This window comes from Tiliqua scincoides, chromosome 3, assembly GCF_035046505.1.
Source record: "Tiliqua scincoides isolate rTilSci1 chromosome 3, rTilSci1.hap2, whole genome shotgun sequence".
NCBI classification, from domain to species: Eukaryota; Metazoa; Chordata; class Lepidosauria; order Squamata; family Scincidae; genus Tiliqua; species Tiliqua scincoides.
The window spans coordinates 168,283,628-168,299,522 of NC_089823.1; positions in this window are offsets into that span (position 1 = coordinate 168,283,628).

A 15,895-nucleotide genomic window follows, 5' to 3' on the forward strand; every position below is an offset into this window, starting at 1 on the left:
GATACTGTTGCATCACTGAGATCATATGCACACATTGCAAATTTTATCTCCCTCTAAGGTATAGTGAATCAAAGCTATTAGAGCGCAAGGGAGAGGACATGATCTTAGGGCAAAGAGGAAATCCAGATGTGTTTTCCCCTAAGGTCAGAGCTGCATCTTCCTCCCTTTCTGTTACATGGGAACTGTAAAGAGATTCAATTATCACGACATTTTTTTATTTTTTATTAATAAAACTTGCTCTAAGGCATAGACTAGCTAAATAATATTTTGACAGGTAATGCTAGTGTAAAGCAAGTGTCGCTCACACAGTAAGATCAAGGGAAAACAGATGCATAAGAGATCACCTGCTGGTTTATTCAGTGAAAATGAAGACTGTTTAAAAAAAAATAAAAAAAAACCCCTGTTCTTCCTATCAAAATAAAGAGCCTCTCTCTTCCGCTTGATCTCCCCCTTAGTGTTGATACACAGACTCTTTATAAAATGCAAATATTTAAAGATTACACACTTATTCGTCAAACTGCCGCTCTCAGTTGTAAGCTCAAGACGAGTGCGGTCTTTTGAATATGCAATATGTGAACAGAATGTTATCAGTTGGACTTGTGCCGTACCTTTGGAAAATTTTACAGTATTAGAATGGTCTTATGGGTACTCGCATAAATTCCTGGTTTGCATTCAGCCCAGCTGCGTTGGCCTATATACTACTTGCTATTGAGCAAAACCAGATGCAAAAAGTTTTAAAGAAAATTAAAATAAAACAGTTCCATACCTCTAGCAGGAAAGAGAGGACCTGAAAAAGAGACACCCCTATCCTGCCAGGTCGACAGGAGAAGACAAGTTGGGAAGAAGGGATGCCAGGTGGTGCCAAAGTCCCTCACAGGAACTTGTGTTCTGGCCTTTGTTCTCTTCAGTTCCAAACATGTATGACAAGAACATCCATTGAAAAATCTTAAGTCAGATACATGGCTGAGCTTACCTATACATCTTGCACACATTGTTGGACTTTAAATTGAATTCAGCTTGAATGACTTTTAGGTTTTCTTGAATGTTTCTCCTGTAACATAAATTTGTGTGATCATTACAGTTATGTGGACATTACAGGATGTAATCCTAACTGAATCTTGAAAATATTTTGTAGACCCAGATGATATGGAAAACTGTTTGTTTTATTTTTTTATTTGTAATATTAATACTTTATTTGTAATATAATTTTTTTTAAAAGGAAAAAAAGGGAAGAGGAAAACTGAATATTCAGGGTGCAAGAACAAGGTCAGCATATATTATTTAATGCAAAAGCTCATAGAACAATCTTGCTAATGAATGACAAGAACTAAAGTACACAGGGTGCTGCAGGATAGAACAGGCATATAAAAAGCTGGGAAATGCAGCATAGTTGTTGGAGTCAAAGATAATAGAGCCAAGAGCCAGAGTGCAGAGGTGAATTCAGAAGCTGGACTTGCACATCATTCATGTTTATAGTGGTGATTATGTGAATGCTTATGACTTAATATTTTTGATTTTTTTTTTTCTAGTAAGGAGGAAATGCTGAAAAAATTTCAGGGTTTGCTAATCCATTTGGATGATTTTTAAAGAAACAGAAATATGTAAGTAGTCATGAAACAGATTTTGGATTTTTCTTTTTCTGTACTTTTCTTAATTCTTGACATTTTCCAAAACATTCCATATGTTGTTAAAATCCCCACAAATAATTCTTGTGATAATGAACATCCTTGTCAGTTTGGTAGTTTGTGCATATGAGCTACAGATTTGCCCTTTAAGAGGATTGTTCGTGTGCAAGGGATTCATTGCAAATTGAAATGCTTGGTAGAGCTTTTGAATGATTTTGAATGACCAAGAGAAAAGTTGGTCCCAGTTTAAATCCCTGCCTTTTCCAGGTAAGGCTGGGAAAGACCCCTGTTTGGTACCCTGGAGAGCTGCTGGCAGCCAGTACTGACAACTGTAGGCTAGATGGCCAATAGTCTGTCTCTGTATAAGGCAACTTTCTATATTCCTATGATTTGTTTGGCCCACTGGAAGCACATATATAGTACAGTATCAATGGGATGTGTTACATGTTGGCGTAGTTTCAAATTTTTTAAAAAAACAAAACTATTCTAATTATCTGTCTTCACCTGAAGTTATCAGTCCAGATATTCCAGTTGTTGATATCAGATACTACTGATATTTGTACAGTAGTACAGAATTCTGCCTATGCACAGATGCTTAAAAATGCAGAAATTGTGATATTTGGTTCAAAATGGCTTCCTAAGAATCTCAGCTTCCACTGAAAGGAAGAAAAGAAAGCTGTTTTCTTAAGGTCCAGTCAGTGGCATAGCTAGAGGGGCTGCAAAACACTAAGTTTTGCAGGAAACCCCACCGTAGCGTGCAAGTGGCCACTCCCCCTTTGGAGCTATTCTGGGCAGGAGGAGTAAGACAGAGGCCATGCCTCCGTTTTGCTCCCCCTGCCTGGAATGGCTCCGAGGGGGAGGGGCCGTTTGCACGCTACGGTGAGGCTCCCTGCAAAACATAGTGCTTTGCACCCCCTCTAACTATGCCACTGGGGTACAGTGAATGGTCTAGTAGCATCTGATGTGTCAGAATGCTAAAGCAGCTAGACCTGATGGGTCCCTTGAATGGGAGGAAGCTCAGTGGGAACTCACTGTAAGAGCAAGATATAAACACTTTGTCACAACTCTGCTAACTGTGCAAAGCGGCATCTTTGAAAAATTGCAGGCAAAGAGAGGTAATTTGAAAGCAGTGGCTCTCTTATATTTAATCGTCCCTGTTCAACCCAACCTCCAGCAGTTGTTGCTGATGTCTCTCCCTTGTGCTTATTTTAGATTTCATGGCTCTTTGAAGCAGTGGCCATGGCCTAAACTTCAGAAATAGATGGTAAGGCAATGGAAGGGATATAGCAGGAGGACTGACTCCAGACCTGCTTTAGATGTTAAAGGATTGGATTGATTGGCTGTGCCTTGATTTGGACTACTTCTAGCACTGTCCAAAAACAGTGTCTGCATGTAACCCCAAGTGAATCATATTACAGCTCTCATTTGGTGTTCTTGAAATTTTTCTACATGTCAGTAAAATATCCCCTTCCCAAATGTAAAGCATAGACCTTCCTGTTCCGGGCTTACAGTTCCAACTGGGATTCCCCTTGCCCCAAGATATTAAATGTCACTCAAAGACTTTGTTTCCTGAACAGATTGCGATCTGGTATGTAATGTCAAACATTCGAGAGTGGAAAAGAACCATACTGCCATTTGACAGCCTACTCTAGGCTTTTCTGTGAACAGCAGCTCTGGATGTTATTCTTCGTAAAATGGTTGATATGCCTAGGCTTTGTATTCTTACAAGGGAATCAATTTAGGATTGCGGCTGTCCTGTTGGTTAGAATCTTTGAATAGCTAAAGATGTGTAAGCAGAATAAAATTAAATACAAAAATGGTGATGGGGTGAACGTCTCTCCTACTTTCTGTATTTCCTTGCATAAAAGGGTTGGTGATAACCAAATGTAGAGAGCTTTGTATTATCCAGTGTCTAATAAAAATGGGCACTTGCTCAAACAGGCCTTGTTACACTGTCTGCTATAATCTAACCATGTAGTGTTTTGCCAGATAAATGGACAGTTGCTTCAACAGTTCCACTGCTAAAGGTCAATGATCCATATAATTTGTACATTTACAGAAGTATTTCCCTTGCACACTCGGTGGGTAGTGTGAAGTGCTCGACAACAAGCAACCATGCAGAACCAATTGCATTAGCAAACTTGAGACAACCTGCAACCCTCTACATACCTTTTTCTTCCAATAAATTTGAGAATTGGCAGCAAACTCTTTTGCTCTCACATGGTCTCTTTTGTTCTCCTCCCCTCCAGTAAACTGCCCATCTACAATTCTTCTGGAGCTTATATGCCCCAACCAGGAAACGCAGTCTGCATGAGGGAACTGGTTTCTGCACACCCATCTGCTGTACTCAGTAAACACAAGTGTGTTGCACAGGAGGCAACAGACTGTATTCGGTGATGAGGAAATGAATGCTTTGCCCCAATGAATGTCAAGCTGTGTTCCAAGTAGCCAGGGAGTTCTTTGGAAGCTTACCCTTGATAAGAAGATTGGTGAGAACAGACAAGCTGCCCAGTCATTTTCTGATCTTCACTCTGTAATGCACAAACATCCTAAGGGATGCACTCTGGGATCCACTTTCAGTTTCTTCAGGCAATCGCCCCAGCAGACCTAGCTGAGCCCAGCATGAACTGTGAGTATGCCCCAGAGCATGCCCCAAAATTCTCTACAAAGCATTGAGTTTTCTCAAAGACAAATCAGTGTAGAAAAGGTTCAGTGGAGGCAGGACATGTGGAAACCATTATGGGCACAATCCTAACCCCTTATGTCAGTGCTTTCCAGCACTGGCATAGCGGTGCCAATGGGACATTTGCTGCATCCTGCAGTTGGGTGTCACTCACGGAGTCCAAAGTAAGGGAATGTTTGTTGGCCTCCTCAAAGTAAGGGAATAAGCTGCATTACCCTTATGTCAGTGCTGGAAAGCACTGACATAAGGGGTTAGGATTGCACCCTATGTGTCACATTTTGAACAAAACAATGCATTATGTGCAGGTAACAGTGTAGCTATAGGGGAGCACAGCATTAAGTTTTGCAGGGCGCCTCAACATGCTGTGTAAGCTGCCCCTCGCCCTTGCCATTGAAGCCATTCCCTGCAGCAAGAGCAAAGCAGAGGAGACCCTTCCACTTTGCTCTTGCTGCTGGTGCCCTGCAAAACTTAGTGCCTCCCCTGTAGCTACACTACTGTGCGCAGGGCCAGCTCAAGATATTCCGGAACCTGAAATAGAACACCAAATACTGATCCCCCTTACTGGCTGTGTGTGGAACCAAATGCTACCCTCACCAAGTTACATCCCAGCATATGCAGCCACTGCTCTTCCTCCTACACCACCCAAAACCACTGGTTTTTAAGAGCAGAAAGCTGAAATGTGGAAGAGAGGAGAGTGGTGACCTTGAGAATCTCCTGGGCTCTAAGCCACCACTCTACTCTCCTCCACTTCCTTTTCCAGTCCATTCTTCTCTTCTTTTTCATGACCAGCAGGTGTCAGAGGAGGAGGTTGGTTGGCAACCTTCAGTCTCGAAAGACTATGGTATAAGCCAGGGGTGTCCAAAGTTTTTGGCAGGAGGGCCACATCATCTCTCTGACACAGTGTCAGGGGCCGGGGAAAAAAAGAATTAATTTATATTTAAAATTTGAATAAATTTACATAAGTTTACATAAATGAATATATTAAAGATGACCTGATATGAATGAATGAAGGTCTTGCAATAGCTCAAGGCCTATAAAAGACCTTGCACAAAGCAAGGCTGGCCTTTCCTTTGCTGCTGCTACCGCATCACAGACGTGAAACAGCAAGCAGTGGAGGGAGCCCTCATCCCACAGCTCACATGAGAGGTCAAACAGTCACCCTCATGCTGACAGCAGTTGCGTTGGGCCAGTGCGGGCTCCAACAAATCGCCAGAGCGCCAGAGGCCCATTGGAGACTGGGGTATCCCCCAGGGCCCGTGTTTGGGCACCCCTGGTATAAGCCTACAGCACCCGGTATTTCCAGGCAGTCTCCCATCCAAGTACTAACCAGGCCTGACCCTGCTTAGCTTCCAAGATCGGGCATGTGCAGGGTAACAGAAAGAGGAGGAGGACTGGCAACTGAAAGGGAAGCGAACAGCTCCCATCCGCACCTGCCAATCTGACGTCTGTCTCAGTGCACCTCATGGACAGGCCAGCCCTGAGCACCTGGTCTGGAGACTGCAGGCATTATAGCAGGTTTGTGCAGCACACTGCTGTTCCTGTGTTGGTCTAGACTGGGCTCCTTGCCACTTGTTTTCTCATGTTTTAAAACATTTTTAATAACCTTTTAATATTGTGCCTAAATTACCCACCTCACCATTTTCATCCAGTTATTTCCTTCAAAGTTAAAGCTCTTGGCTACTTCATAAAGATTTTCTAGGGCTGTAAGACAGAAGAGAGGAATTCAAATAAGGTAAAACTCTCTGGTAATTGGAAAAAAAAACAACAACCTTGAAATCCCCACAGATTCAGAAACATAACTGTTTCTAATTGCATTCAAAGAAGAGTGTTCTGTGTTTTTTTACAAGTGCTCTACAAACACCAAACCAGAAAAACTACCAACATTCTTAATACTGTAAAGAGGATTCTGAACAATACATGGATTGAAATAAATGTTTTGTGTAATGAATAAATGTTTTGTGTGAAGGGGGGGGAGTACATTACCACTTCAGGGGTGCCACTGGCTGCAAGCATGTGTGTGTTTTTGTAATTATTTAAATGTACTGCAAGCAAAGATAATGAATGCATGGTATTTTACAACATATTGATACTTTAGTAATTAACCAAGCAAAAATCAATACAAAAGTGTGCCAACATAATTAAGAATATGCCAAAGTCGCTCTCCAGCCGCACTCACGTTTCTGTCCGCAATTGCAAGCACTGGGAGCGCTTGCGTGCTGTTTTCTGTATTCACTTATAAATGTCTCTGTGTAACAACAAAATGTGAAATACACAGGTGCCTTTCGTCGCATAAACATTGTAGATCTTCAACGATAAACACGCAAGACCCTGGAAGACTTTTGTGATTTCTGGTGGGAATACATTAAACCCGTAGTGGAGCTTCCCTGGTGGTTTGTACTTCTGTTTCGGTCTCCGTTTACTGCTGCTTTCACTCATCATGTGATAGACAGGCTGCCATTTCATTCTCTTGAAATGAAGGTGGAAACATCAGTAAAGAGCAACCTTAATGGTGGTGGAATACACCGGGGAAGGCCTTTTGGAATGGTTCAAGAACCTATTCCAAATTCTAAACAGGCTCTTTTCTTTCCTTTCCTTTTTTTTTGTTTGTTGCAAAAAGAAACGGCTACAGTATGAGATGTTACACTTTAACCTTCAAGTATGAACTTAAAATATTGCTCCTGTTGCTTACTGAATGGATTACAAGCAGCCTGCTCTGCTCCGTTTGGAGTGCCTGTTTGCTACCAATTTCAGAAATCAGGTGCTCAAGGGATAGAACATGCTGAATGGTTTAGATGTAGGCATGCCCAAGGTTTCATAATTGGCTTTTAGGACACGTGTACATTCGAGTAAAATGTATTGATGCACAAATAGCATTGCATCTGTCTATCCAGAAATGGAGCTGGAAGGGGCAGTTTGGTGAGTACCACACTGGTGAGTGAGTGCTCACACTGTGGTGAGTGCTCCTCAATGCGCCATGTAAGCGACCCTCCCCCTCGGTATCGGAGCCATTCAGGGCAGCGATGGTGCATTGCCATATTTGCCACACCACTCCCCTCTAGCTCTGCTTCTGTATCTATCCTCTAATTTTCAAAAAGCCGTTCACCACAATGGCCTCAAGATGGTTAAGAATGGTTTAAAGTAACATAATTATTGCTTTAAAAATTCCAGTCTCAAAGCAGTCAAGACGAGCGTGAACCTTCAGTTTTTCCCAGACACAAGAAAACTGGTGCATTTTTACAAAATACTGAAAGGCACACAGGGATGGTGCAGCTTGAGCTTCCCACAGGAGGAAAGAGTTTGACTCTGGAGAAGACCCTACCCTGTGCTTACCAATGAAATCTCCAACATGTGGTGCATGGAGCAAAATCTCCCCATTAAAATACAGCAAGTGACCAAGGTCATGTGGGGACAGATGGTCCTTGACAGTGCAATTCTATGCATGTCTACTCAGAAGTAAGTCCCAGTGAGTTTACTGAGATTTACACCCAGGTCAATGTGGACAGGAATGCAGCCAAAAGGTTCAATGTTATTCTTGAGATACGGCAGTTTATCTCCACACTGGTACAGTGACTGCCCCGCCAGGATGAAAAACTGCCCATCAATGGATGCACCGCAGATGCTGGCACTATGCCGGAAAAATGCCAGACTGACATAGCTCATTTGGAGGCCAGCCCAACTCTGCTGGCAGAGAGGCCAAAACAGGGAAGAGATTGGGACATAATGTAGGAAGGATGTAGAAAGAACATTGGAGGAATGAGGTGGAGTCAATTTAACTATGTTCTAACCATCCCCTTCAGACAACAGATGCTCCCAATACCAGAAAAATGCTATGCCACCAACAGAACTGGTATTGGTAGGAGTAACCCCATAAGGAGCAATGGGGAAGAGAACAGCAGCAGAACATTGCACTTTCTGCCGCCCCAGGCCCCACTCACTTAAATTAATCTCAGAATATTAATCTATTCTGTTTCCTCTTAATTGCACTGTTCTCATTTTTTTTTCTGCTATATGTTGCTTAGCATTGATGTTGTGTGTTTTTTAACGTTGAATTCATTTTCACGGTTGTTGACTATGCCTTTTAAGATGTAGTGAGATGCCTTAGCTATGTCTTTGAAGGAGGGAAAGGCAAGAAGTAGGTGTTCTAAATAACAGATAAATAAATAAACACACCATCAAAAATATCTCTCTTTCTTCTCCTCTGCATATCAGAAAGTCCTGCACCTTGAGAACATCAACTGCGTTAAGGGCACAAACACAGATTTCCATCAGCAAAAGGGGATAAATAATTCCTTGATATCGGGAAGCAATTTCAGTATAGTTGTTTATAAAAACAAAACTTGTACAAAAACTCCTGCAAATGATTTGGGGGCTTTGTGATTTTTATTCATGCAAGAATTTTGTTGAGAGAACTTGTTTCTTCAGTATCATTTTCCAAGGCCTTGTTTGGGAACGTCTGATAGAATAGGTATCTCTTCAGGCAATTGCAGATATGCGCTTGCAATATGGTCTACATAGGGCTACTCTTCAAGCGTACTTGGAAACTGCAAAGGTACAAAATGCCACTCCCAGGTTGCTGATGGGGGCTTTGTAAAAGGAACATTGTTGTTGGATATTGTTCATCGCTGTACAATCCACTTTGACATCATATTTATTTCTGGCTGCAGTTCAAGTTACTGGTTGTTACCATTAAACCCTTAACCAGTGTTTCTCAAACTGTGGGCTAGGACCCATTAGGTGGGTCATGAACCAATTTCAGGTGGGTCCCCAATCATTTCAATATTTTACCTATATTAGACTTGATAATAACATGGTATGTGACTGCATTTGGGGAAATGTGACACAACTGTGCTTTTAACAATGATAGTCAATGGGACTTACTCCTGGGTAAGTGTGGGTAGGATTGCAGCCTAGGATTGTTAAAAATTTTCCTGCTTGATGATGTCACTTCCAGTTATGACATCACTTCTGGTGGGTCCTGACAGATTCTCATTCTAAAAAGTGGGTCCCAGTGCTAAAAGTTTGAGAACCACTGCCTTAAACTGTTACATCCCAATCAGTCAGGTCTGTATTGGGAGCATAAGCAACTATGGAGCAGAAATAGGAGGAATGGATCATACAAAAATGCCAGAGGAGGGCTTCCAGAACATGTGAAATTAGACAATGGCTAGACAGTCCCAAAAGTGGTGGATGGTTGGAAAGTGAAGGAAAGCCACCACTGTTGACCTCCAGTACAAATGTGAAGCATTTTTCTCTCCTTTCTTTCATCAATTGGGCAGGAGGTCTGCTTTAGAGGGACAGGAGGTCTGGTCTAGAGTGTAGAGCCTCCGTTAGCCCGAAGATAACATCAGAAGGTCACCAGTTCGAGAACACCGGCAGCTCCCTGAACAGCTGAGAATGGCGAGACCTTGAAGCAGCTGACAAGCCCAACTGACTGATTCCACCTGCTCTTGGTGTGAGCAATATGTGTCTTGGCTGCCCTCCTGTGAGAGATGGAGCTGCTTGCCAGCCTGCGTGGGAGAACTGGAGTCTGGAGGCCAGAAGTGAGACCAAACCAGGAAGATCCATTCTTGAAAGAGAGAACCTCTATGATTGTAAAAATCCCCTTGAGGGATTTAGAAACGCCTGCCTATGTAAACTGCCTTGAATAAAGTCAGAGGAATAATCTGATGACCAGAAAGGCGGTATATAAATACCTTGTTGTTGTTGTTGTTGTTAATTTGCCATCAGGGCTTGCAAATAATGGCTGATTTGCAAAGATTTGAGTAGCCTTCCTATCCAGAAGAAATGTGATGTCTTAATGCAGCTGATGTCAACTAGATTGACATCAGCCGCCAATGTATTAATGCAGCCAACGTATTAATGTATTAATACAGTGGATGTCAACTTAACCATTTCACCTGTCTTTTGGTTCAGTTAAATGTACCTGGAGCAAGTCCCACTGATTTCACTGGAGCTTATGTCCTAGAAAGTAGTATTCCAGCCTTTGTGGTCAGTCAGCAACCCTTGTCCAAACACTCTGTCATCCTACCAGTTTGAAGGCTGAGAACTTGTTACTACTGGATAAATCATTTGTTATAGTTAGTGATGAGATGTGTCAAATAGTCTGAGAGGGTATTTGTGATGGAAGAGTTCACAGTTGCGCTTTCTGTGGAGGATTTTCCCTCCAATTTCCCTCCGATGTCTGAGGGACTTTAGACTCAAAATGGGGGCCAGCCAATTGGAGAGCTGGAGAGGTGAGGATTGAGGGAAAGTCTCTTGGCTGGAAAGGAGGCTTTGTCTTCTGGAGCATGCTCCAGACTGGACAGACAGGAGAGCCTCTCTGGTAAGCAAAGGGAAAACTGCTGGGAAGAGCCCCAGGGAAGGGACCAAAAAGAAGCTAGACAAGTTAGGTTTTGTTTTATATTTGTTTGTCCTTCCCCATCCAGACGTTGGGAGCTCTTAGTTGCTTCAGCTTGCACTAGGCCAAGTGGGGTTCCAGGTTCTCAACCTTGTCTCAGCCTGCAGGTGGAGGCTTCCCTGCAGAGCCAGCCCCATTCAGGGGATGTTTATCTATGCGGAACCAAACCTGTTCACATTTTTTCCTCATCTCTTAATAAAACCTTTTTGGTTTAAAACCTCTGCCATGTTCTGGGATCAGTGGATTTGCCAGCTTTCCAGCTTTGCAGGTACTACTGGCAGAATGAGGACATTTTAACAACCCTGCATAGCATTCTTGAGGAGGGGTTTTGTCCAAGGAACCTTTGGGAACCGGACCTCTTGGGCTGCTGGCAATGGACTAGATCTACCAGGTCAGGTTCTATCAAGTTGCACGTTAAAAAAATTGGAAGAGTGGGAGCGGGAAGGGAGTGAGTGCTTGGCACTAGGCATCACTGCCCTGGATTAGCAGGTGGTCGCTGGAAGTCCCCCTCCTCTTTCATGACAGTATTTATACAAATAAATTGTCTAGGACAGTGGTTACCAAACTTTTTCCATTGGGACCCACTTTTTTAGAATGACAATCTGTCAGGACCCACCAGAAGTGATGTCATTAACCTGGAAGTGATGTCATGGCCAGAAGTGACATCATCAAGCAGGAAAATTTTTAACGTCACCGTATGACAAAATCAAATCAGTTAAGTAAGCAGATTAAACATTTACAATAAGTATATGTTTAAACATTTATTTAAAATAGAGAACCCTCCTAACCCTCCCAAGCAGTTGCTGATCTGTTTTTTAAAATTCCCAAACATCCCAAAGACTGAAATCCTATCTACACTTACCTGAGAGTAAGCCCATTGACTATCATTGCTAAAAGCATATACATTGTAGCCTGTGGTTGGCAACCTTCAGTCTCAAAAGACTATGGTATAAGCCAGGGGTATCCAAAGTTTTTGGCAGGAGGGCCACATCGGCTCTCTGACACAAGTGGCCCCAGGGCCGGGGTTTGGGCACCCCTGGTATAAGCCTACAGCACTCAGTATTCCCAGGCAGTCTCCCATCCAAGTACTAACCAGGCCTGACCCTGCTTAGTTTCCAAGATCAGACATCAGGCATGTGCAGGGTAACAGCTGCTGCAGTTGTTACTCCTTGGGGCTGGGGGATAAGAATAGGCCCTCAGTTTGGCTGTACTTGTCATAAGAAGCGACTAAACAGCCACCGGGTAGATGGGACTCGTTAGCCTGGGAAGGCAGCTCATCTGAGAAAAGGAAAACTCTGATCCCAAACCTCCACTGCCTTGTGGCTACATCCAGTTATGGAAAAGGCTTTAGGAGTCAACCTCGAGGCAAAATCCGGAGCCGGAATCCCTAAGGCAGTTCATGGCTGAACATAGTCATGTCCTGGCAATTCCTGCAATGCCGCTGGAACCAACCGTACTGGCTTCTGCCTTTCCATTGGACCATTTCAGCGACGTGGAGAGGGGGGATTTCCTGCATGGGTAACAGTCTATCCTCCATATCTACCTTACCCAGGCTTCGCGCACTGCAGAGGACACTGTTCCGGAACCACTATTCAGAGCGCGATACCATAGTCTTCCAAGACTGAAGGATGCCAACATGACGTAGCCTGTTAAAAGTACAGATCAGTAACATTCCCCCAGATGTTGTCACATACTATGGTAGCATCAAGTCTAATATATTAAAAAATAAAATGCACATTGAAATAAATGGGGATCCACCTGAAATTGGCTTGTGAGTCACATAGTGGGTCCTGACCCACAGTTTGAGAAACACTGGTCTAGGAAGTATTTTCTATATAGGGACTACAGACAGTAGTGAACTGACTCCTGTAGCTGTTTCCCTATCTGACCCTTGTGATATCTTTAGACTAGAAAGGAGATCAATGTGGAACTACGGTTCTCCTGTGACTCAAAAAAATTCCAGTCCTCATTAATATAATATCTGGGCATCTAGCAATTTTTTAATAATTTCATGCTCAAAGCATCCTTCTTAAGTAAGGCCCCATTGCAGTAGGGAAGTATTAATTCCTTTTAATTATGAGTAGGGATATTGGAGTTTTATGAGATAAATTAAATTATTATATCAAGATCACAGGGAGAGGCGGTGGCCAAGCAAAGAAATGAAGCCATGTATCTCATATCCTCCCATTCAGTGGCTTTTCATTAAACCATCATTCTGCATACTGGTAGAATATTATATAAATCCATTCATGCATCCATAACAAAGTCTTCCTAACTGGAAAGGATTGTATTGATTTTTTCCCCCAAAAAAATAAATTCTAAAGTAGTTGCAGTAGCAATAACTTCTGAGTGTGGCTGACGTTTTTTCTAGCTAATGTAATTTTGAATATTAAAGCTGCAATTCTCTACATATTTACTTGAGAGTAAGTTATATTGAACTAGTGGAACTTACTTTTGAATAAATAGGCATAGGATCAGGAAGTGCCTCTTTGATCCTCAACCCAGTCAGCAGTACTTTTAAAGGTGACGTCTAGATTAGCACAACAAGAAGAAAATCTGTAACCTGTTTCTTTAATGTATATTTTTCATGGGGGGGGCCATTTAGGGAGGGTAAGTGAGACAGTGACCCCTTCACTTGCCAAGCCACTTATGATTTTTCCTCAGAGATGCAGCTGTAACTAGCTCACTTGTTCAACACATATCCCCCACTTCTTTAAACCTGATTGTGGCTGACTTCATCATGAAGCAAAGTGAAGCAGGCACCTCCACTGATCAGAGGGTGGGGAGCAGCATGAAAGCACCCACCTTTTCCACCTGCCCATTGCTACTGTCTGGTTTGGTGGCCTTTAGCTCCTAGAGCACTCGTCCAGGGCCCATAGGTGGTCCGCAAAACCCTCAGAAGTGGTCCGCAAAGTCTCAGGAAAAAAAGATTGCCTTTGATCACTTCCAATGTACTCCCACATGGACCACCAGAGAAGGTCTGGGAAGAGTGGCAGGATTTGGCGGTCACTGCTGCTGCCAAAGCTACCCCATTCCCAGACCCAATCTGCCCTCCCCCTGACACATTGCCGCCCTGTTCCAACTTCCCCTGTCCCATTCTCCTCCGCCCTGTCCCACCTCCCTTGCCATCCTCAGCAGTTGTTGGTCTATTCATCACCACACATAGGACTGCTCCGACCTCACTGCTGGCAGGCTGGCAGCGCACAGCTCTGTGAAATGCCAGCAAGCCATTTATGACATTGTTAATCACTCCCCACCATTGGAACACTAGTTCTGGCAATGGAGAGGGTGCTTAGGACTGGGCCTTTGGACACCCATCCCACTAAATGTATGACTCTGGGGCTGCAATCCTAACCACGCTTTCCTGAGAGTAAGCCCCATTGAACAAAATAGGACATACTTGTGAGTAGACCTGGTTAGGCTTGTACCCTGAGACACAAGTTTATTAAAGACACATGTCCATTACAGTCATGCTTAGTTTGGGAGTGACTATTTTTAAAAGCATTAAATGGATGTACGCAGTAGGTATGCATGCCAAGGGCACAAATCTCTTACTTCAGAAAAAGTGGGTACAGAATAGTAACCAAAACAAATGATTTTAGAATGCACTGGGGACTTTTGTACTTTAATCCTGAATATAACCATTATCAGGCCTTTGAATCTTGTGGTGAATCTTACATGTGTGTGCGTGTGCACACAACACACACTTCAGACACTGAAATCTGAAATGGCTGAAATGAATATATGGGCTTTCAAGGCAAAAAAAATCTGTACAGAATTAGGGTCCAATCCTATCCAACTTTCCAGCACCAGTGCAGTCGCAATGCAGCCCCAAGGTGAGGGAACAAATGCTCCCTGACCCTGAGGAGGCCTCTGTGACTGCCTCCACCCCACAGGATTCAGTGCATGCCCCACTGGCACTGGAAAATTGCATAGGATTGGGCCCTTAATCTGTTCTGCTTCCCATTATATACTTATTTTACAATGAATGAATGCTGCTAGTATGTCGTCTCAGAGATGCCTTCTCCCTACTGAGTATCTCAGTCCTTTCTTGCAGATAGACTCTGACTTTACTACATCTGATTTCTTTTTCCCCTTTTACAGTTGGATTCTGGGGTAATGCCTAAATGTTTCCCGTTGTGCTAAACTCCTTATGCCAGGAATCAGATGGAAAAGCAAAAGCCACATGGGAGGGCACTGCACATGGCAATATACTGGGAACACATGTGTGTCTAACAGAGAAGTTGGCCCTGTACTCAAGTTTCTCTGTGCACAGGTTTTCTCAAAAATGGTCATGACATCCAAAGTGGTCCTAAGTCAAGAGGCACATTTGAAATCCATCAAAAAGTGTTAGGAAATGCACAGAGCATATCTGCTATACCTCCAGGAAATGGAAAAGTGGGGCACTTGTTCGCAGTGTGCTGAATGCCTCCATTAGCACTGTGATAAATCGGCCATTTGGAGATCAGGTGCACATACTTGCCAGATGACATCTGGATATGATTAATTCAGTCGCTGTTTGGGGGGAAGCAAGGGACTAGGGGGTTGCTAGTGAAGTCATATATGAGGTGTGTATTAACCTGGTCTTTGGCTGGCCTTTGCCTCTGCCAAATTGTTTGGGGGGCTAAATTAAGAGAGCTATATGTGAGAGTAAAAGTTTTATAGAAGAAAGAAACGATAAAAGCACAATATTTGCAGTGAAGCTCAGGGATGCTTTCCATATTACAGTTTCTGTTCACAAGAAGGTGTTCGTACAAAATGGCAAAAATTACACCACTGTGAGGAGGCCCTGCCTTAAATTCCCAGTATGCACATGTCTGACTCAGAGGTACCATTGCAGGTCTAATGCCTTCTCACGTATTGACTTTCATCGTGAGATAGACTTGCAGGATCACTCCCATAAACAGAAACTGTGGCATAGGAAAGAAACAGGCTTGCCTCCCTCAAAGACAAATTAAGAGGCCCATGAGCTCCATGGATCAACCTTTTTTTGCAAGAGGGTCAAACAATGTTAGCTGCTAGGTGGGCAGCCCAATCCTATCTACGTGATTTGCTGGTGAGTCTCGTGGGCCGCCATTGCTACAGTTGAGCTGACAGCATGTGTTGAGAGCATGGCAGCCAGTAAGCTTCGCACTGGAGATGACTGGCAGCAGTCCAGCTGTTGCCGTAGGTGAGGTGGCTGTGGGGATG